Source organism: Myotis lucifugus, unplaced genomic scaffold (assembly GCF_000147115.1).
Source record: "Myotis lucifugus unplaced genomic scaffold, Myoluc2.0 scaffold_0, whole genome shotgun sequence".
Taxonomy (NCBI): domain Eukaryota; kingdom Metazoa; phylum Chordata; class Mammalia; order Chiroptera; family Vespertilionidae; genus Myotis; species Myotis lucifugus.
In genome coordinates, this window is record NW_005871048.1 from 44289058 (window position 1) to 44296075 (window position 7018).

At 42.1% G+C, this 7018-nt stretch overlaps 1 non-coding gene across 1 annotated transcript; it reads left to right on the plus strand.

The window, feature by feature from the left end:
- Positions 1–6243: 6243 nt before the first annotated feature.
- LOC111825560 lies at positions 6244–6349 on the plus strand. The gene has a single exon (XR_002828751.1). It is a non-coding gene; the product is annotated as a U6 spliceosomal RNA (small nuclear RNA).
- Positions 6350–7018: the final 669 nt, after the last annotated feature.

Below are 7018 nucleotides of genomic sequence, written 5' to 3' on the forward strand. Positions count from 1 at the left end.
CTTTCCCCCCCTTATTTTTTTGCCCCAGAAAACCTCTCTCTCTGAGAGCCTCTCCTGTAGCTTTTTCCCTCTCTTCAATCCCCCCCCCCCCCCCCCCACACACACACACGTATATCCTTGCTTTGTTTCTCCCAAGTTGCAAAGGGCCCCTCTTTTGCATCTGTAACTTGCTTCCTGATCCCACGCAGCCCAGCTGGCTAACTTCTTCCATGACTCACTTCTTCTACCTTTGTGACTTTCTAAATAAACTTTTTTTAAACTTTGTTTCTTGAGATATATATATATATATATATATATATATATATATATATACATTTTTATTGATTTTTTTTTTCAGAGAGAGAGAGAGTGGAAGGAAGAGAGAGAGAGAAACATTAATGAGAGAAATTGGCAGCCTTCTGCACGCCTCCTACCAGGCATATGCCCCAACCTCAGTGCATGGGGCTACACTCAACCAACTTAGCCTCACCCTCTGTGGCTAATAATCTTTTGCTTATATTTGAGTCTTAGCTCTGAATTGTTTCTTAGCCAGAACTAAAGTTGAGGTTGCTGAACCGAGATCCAGTCTTGGGTAACATTCTGGTGCTGTTTAGCTGAGGCAGGACAGTAAGAAGCTAGGGAAATTCCTTGGCAAGTGGAATGAGGAAACTGAGACAGATAGCTGAACAAACTGGCCAAGCAGTTTACAGCCAGATACAGAAGGTCACCGGGGTGGAGAGCCCTGGGAGTCTAGCCCCTGGCAAAACTGGTGCTGGACCTTGCCCCCAGGGTGGTCTTTCTTCCCCAGGCATATGGCTGGCAGGCGGTTTAGACCCCCTGGCCTTTCATATCACTGGTCCTGTGGTTTAGATCCCCTGGCCTTTCCTCACTAGAGATAGGCCTTTCCTCTAGGCCTCCGTTGTATTTCAGCTCCAGGCCCAGAAAAGCAGCAAAACCAGGCAGTTGATGCCAGGACCGGCTGCAATCACTCATGACCCCCTGTCCTGCTGCTGACCAACAAGTAGAGACCAAAACCCTAAAAGAACACACCTGGAAAAGCTAATGAATATTCTATTGAGATCCTTCTCTAGGACTTCCCCTAAACTCCCAGCCCTTAAACCTCAGAAGGAAGGACCCAGGGCCTGCTCTTTCTTCTGGGAGTACTCCTGCCCCTTTCCCTGCCCCCACAGGCACGCATCTCCTAAACTCTAAGGGACCCCATGAACCTTGCCACCAGGGGAGCAGCTCATCCCTGGCCAACCCCCTGAACCTGTCCACAAGGACCCTTTTCTCTGACTCTCCAGTGAGCTGACAGCAGCCCCGCCTTGGCTCACTTCTTGCACGGTGACTTTTATTTCTCAGTGAGCCAGAGCAGTGCCACCCAGTCTCTCTCCTGTCGCTTCTTCTGTCCAAGCCCCTTCCTTATTTCATTGTCCTCAGCTTTAATAAATGTACTCTCAAAATAACAACAACAAAAATAAATAAAATTGGAATTGGGAAACAGATTTCCCCACCAAATTCAGGACTTGCCTTTGACTAGCAAAAAACAATCACGGAGATTTAATGATGCTTAGAAGTCTAGTGAAGGAAGTTGAGAATCTCGAATATTCTTGCAGTAAAAATTTTCAGAATGGGCAGATGGAATTACTCAAGCTTGAAATACAGCCTGAAGTCTGTAGCCAATATTCCCACTCTTGGAATTAAAACGGGACCTGGAATCTTTCATATCAGAGGTTTTCGGGCCCTTCAACCATTCCAAGGCAACCAAGGCCCTGGGAAAAAAACAACAACTTGTTAAGCAAAAGGGGATTTATTGACTCACATACCTGGGAAGTCTAGAGGTAAAACTAAGCTGGGCATGGTTGGATCCAGGGGCTTAAACAATGCCAGGGTTCTCTTTTCCAGCATCCATGTAATCAAATCTCAGCGGACAAATTGGTCCTGCTTGGATCATGTACCCTTTGCTGGACCGTTACTAGTAAACAGAGAGGAAGATATTTGAATTGGGAAGGCATGGGCAAGGCCTGCCACACGCCTATCCATATAAGGAGGGAGGTAAGATCAACCTCACCCAAACCAAGTGAATGGATTCTCCACAAGGGGCGTTCTGTCACCACATGGGGTGACAAAGGGTATTGGTGACAATGTTGAAATTTACCTGAGCCCTGTGCTACTGGAATACTCCTGCCTCCATTCACATATCCCTTCACCCTTTGTGTTCCAGGAAATGTCTCACTGCAAAGAATCTTACCCATGTGACACGCTGATTCCTTGTCTACTTATGACAACCGGACACAAACTCTTTAAATTTCCCTTATCTCCTAAATAATTAGCTGAATCGTTTGTTCCACTGACCAAGCTGAACAAAAGACCCTCTAACTTAACTTGTTAAACTTCAGTCAGACTTTTCTTCTCCACCCCCCAACACTTGGTCCTGGAACTTGGCCTATCTTTGAGTATAGAGGTACCTTGGAGATACTGCAGGTTCATGTCCAGACTATGGTAATAAGGTCAATAGAGTGAGTCATAACCTTTCTGCTGGTGGAGGGTGTTGCCTTCAATTTGTAAAAAAAAAAAAAAAAAAGAAAAGCAACAGCTGTGAAATGGAATAAAGAGAGGTGTAACGAAACAAGGTATGCCTGTTTTAGAACAAGGAACAACCCCTCCTTAACCACCACCTCTTGCTGACCTCAGGGGGAACATTCCCTGCTTAGCTTCCTAATTCGACCTACTCATCCCAATCCACCACACCTGGTTCTTCCCATCCTTCTTTACTCCTCCTCATCTGCCTGCCCTTTGAGATGCTTGCAGATCTATGGTCTATGATTAGAGTATTCTCCTTATTGGTAGTCCCCACTCCTCATTGCAATATAATAAAATCTCTCCTTACCTCAGTCTAGATTTGTTTTATTTATTTATTATTTATTTATTTATTTATTTATTATTTTTTTCACTCAGGTACATTTAGTCTTCTAGGATCCTGACCAGAGCCAAAGAAGGTCTACAACCATGCCAAACTCGTGGGCAGTGGGCATGCATGGTCTTCTAGAAGGTCACTGGAAAACTTCAGCCAGGCTCATGATCAAGGTTTGCCCTTCATGTGCTCCAGAAATGACAGCTGAACTACTGCAATGGGACCAAGCGCCAAGACACAAGAGGGCCACTTGTCTGGTGCTCTGCTCCCTGCTTTCTCAGGAATTCTGCTTTTATTCCCCTTTCCTCTGAGTCTAGATGCTCTTACCAGACCCCCTAGTAACTCCCACATAAGAGATGCACGTTTACCCCAGCAGGCGTGGCTCAGTGGTTGAGCATCAACCTATGAACCAGGAGGTCACAGTTCAATTCCAGGTCAGGGCACATGCCCAGGTTGTGGGCTCGATCCCCAGGGGAGGGTTGTGTAGAAGGCAGCCAATCAATGATTCTCTATCATCATTGATGTTTCTATCTCTCCCTCTCCCTTCCTCTCCAAAATCAATTAAAAAATATATTTTTTAAAGTTGCATTTATTTGTAATCTGATTTTAAAGAGAAAAATGTATTCACACTGAATACAAATTATACCTAAATTTAAAAATAAAGAACATAAAATAAGTTTTGGGGGAAAATTCCTTTGTGAGAACTTCAGACAAATAAGTGAGTATATTCAGAAAAGGCTGTGCTAGGACACTTTGGAGAATATAGACTAAAACACTACATCTTAAAAAAAAAGATGCATACTGTTATGTAAGAAAAAAATGTATATCCACTATCAACACAACACACATTTGGTTTGAATAATTTCTACATCCTCAGAGACATTCTCTCTCTAAGGAATCCATCCACTTAGGAAATTACTTCCTAGAACTTGTAGTAAAAAATGAAATGGCCTTATCTATCACATTTGCTCTGAGGGGAAAATTGTGTGCTTTAGATAAAACATTACAGTGACCAAAATACCTCCCATCTGTCAACTTTATATTCCTCTCATTTAGTTTCACATCATGCACTTTGGCAGGATTCATGGGAGAAAAGCAGACAAGAACCTATTTTTACCATTGTTGAAAGCATGCCAACTTGGCAAGGGGGCGGGACAATGGGCACTCTCATACACAGTAAGAGTAGAAATTGGTCCAGCCTTTCTGGAAGGTAATTGGCAATACAGAGGATATAAAAAATTTAAATATGAATATCCTTTGGCCCAGAAATTCAACTTCTGGGAATTTATCCCAGTAAACGAATTGGACAAATATGCAAAGACATAAAGGGCCTCCATGAAGCATTGTTTATAATAAGGAGGAGTTGGAAACCACCAAAATATTTTATTGCTAGTATACTGATTAAATACATTATAGCGTATCTATATTTTTTTTTACAATTTAATCAGTCAACTTTTATTTTTCAAACTGGGTTATTGCCCTTTAAGTTAATCAGAACCTGAGTTCTAAAAATGAAAAGAACTAGAATTACCTTAGTTTATTCCTATGGACCTTTTAAGTGGTCTTCTCACCACCCCATTCCCCAATCTACTTCTCTCCCTTATTTACTTTTTTAAAAAAAATTTATTTTTCAATTACAGTTGACATTCAATATTATTTTATATTAGTTTCAGGAATACAGCATAGTGGTTAGATAATAATATACTTTACAATGTGATCCCCTGACATTTCAAGTATCCATCTGGCACCGTACAGAGTTATTACAATACTAGAGGCCTGGTGCATGAAATTCGTGCACGGGGGTGGGGGGTGTCCCTCAGCCCGGCCTGCACCTTCTCCAATATGGGACCCCTCAGGAGATGTCCAACTGCCAGTTTAGGCCCGATCCCACAGGGGCTCGGGCCTAAACTGGCAGTCAGACATCCCTCTCGTAATCCAGGACCACTGGCTCCTAACCACTCACCTGCCTGCCTGCCTAATGCCCCCAACGGCCCTCCCCTGCCGGCCTGATCACCCCTAATTCCCTGCCAGCCTGATCTTGCCCCCAACTACCCTCTCCTGCCGGCCTGATTGCCACCAACTGCCTCTGCCTCGGCCCCCACCACCATGGCTTTGTCCGGAAGGAAGTCAGATGTCCAGAAGATGGCCGGTTGACCCGGTATAATTAGCATATTACCCTTTTATTAGTATAGATTATTGACTATATTCCCTATGCTGTACTTTACATTCCTGTGACTATTTTGTATCTATTAATTTGTACTTCTTAATCTCTTTACCTTTTTCACTGAGTCCCCCAGCCCCTCTCCCCTCAGGCAATGTGGTATATCTATTCACTGAAGTATTTTGTGGTGAATTAGAATAGCCATATATACAATGGTCCCTTGGTATCCAGGGGATTGGTTCCAGGACCTCCTTCGGATACAAAATCCTTGAATGCTCAAGTCCCATTTATAAAAAAATGGTGTAGTATGTGCATAGAACCTACACATGTCCTACCATATACTTGGTCACCTCCAGATTACTTATAATGCCTAATATAATGTAAATGTCATGTAAATAGTTATACTGTATTTTGGAAATAATGACAGGAAAAAAAGTCTGTACATGTTCCATACAGATGCAACCATCATAGGCCTAACTACATAGTACAGGTCCACAACACATAACTTTTTCCCCCAAAAAATATATATATATATTTTTAATACATATTTTTATTGATTTTTTACAGAGAGGAGGGGAGAAAGATAGAAAGCCAGAAACATCGATGAGAGAGAAACATCAATCAGCCGCCTCCTGCACACCTCCTATTGGGGATGTGCCCACAACCAAGGTACATGCCCTTGACCGGAATCGAACCTGGGACCTTTCAGTCTATCCACTAAGCCAAACCGGTTACGGCTCCCCCAAATATTTTTGATCTACAGTTGGTTGAATCCACAGATGTGGTACCTCTGGATATGGAGGGACAACTATACATATGTCTATTGTAAAGGAAAGGTTATAAAATAGCATGTAGAGTCTGGGTTGTAAAAAGTTTTCTACATGCATAGGAAAAAGCCTGGAAGGATGTATAGCAAAATAATGTTTTTACCCCTGGACTGTGCAGTTTCAAGTGATTTTTAGTTTTTTAATGTTTTTTGAAAATATAGCATAAGCATGTATCACTTAAGTCATAAATTATGTGTGCTTTGGCTTGAAAAAATTAAAACATACCAACTTAAAAACAATTGTTTCAGGAGAAAATATTTGTAAATCATATATGTAATAAGCAATTAATATCTAGAATACACAAAGATCTACAACTCAACAACAAAACCACAAACAACCCAATTAAAAAATAGACAAAGCGTTGTCACTTTGGCAGCACATAATACTAGAATTAGAATGACACAGAAAAGATTAGCATGGCCGCTGCACAAGGATGCATTATTATTTTTTTAATGGGCAAAAACACTTGAATATGCAGTTCTCCAAAGAGGATATGTAAATGGACAATAAGCCATCTACCTCATGGCATCTTCCATTCTCTGACCATTTCCCTCCCACCACCAAGGAGAAAAATAAAACAAACACTGTCCCACCTCCTCCTTTTCACTGCCCAAAGCGCCTTTCTTCTTTAGTTGAAATCCCTCTTTGTTCTAGAAAGAGAAAGGAAGGGCATTCTTTGTGTTGTTATATGCAAGGGGCTCACATGTTGCACTGGCCACACTTGTACTGATTAACCCACTACCAGCTGCCTGTGGAGCTTAGGAGAGCCCCATGCCACCAGGACTTCGGAGGGCCTGGCCTCTTCCTCCTTCCGTAGGTGAATGGGCATAGCAAACACGGCTTTGATTTTTCAAGGCCAGAGCACATAGGCTCATGGATGGGACTTTAGAGCTAAAAGGGTCTTTGAAAAATATCAGCCTAGTTGCCTTCATTTTTCAATAAAGTTCAAGGACATTAAGTGATCTGGCCAAGAATACAGTCATCGGGTGTAGAAATCTCTACCATTAAATTTAGAAATAATGAAGACCTCTCCTTTTTTCTTTTTGTTTTCAACCACTGCTTTAAGTATCATCAGGGGAGAAGTGAGGCAAGAAAAAGAATCTCAAGTTAGTCATTCTTGTTCACAACTTGGATGTA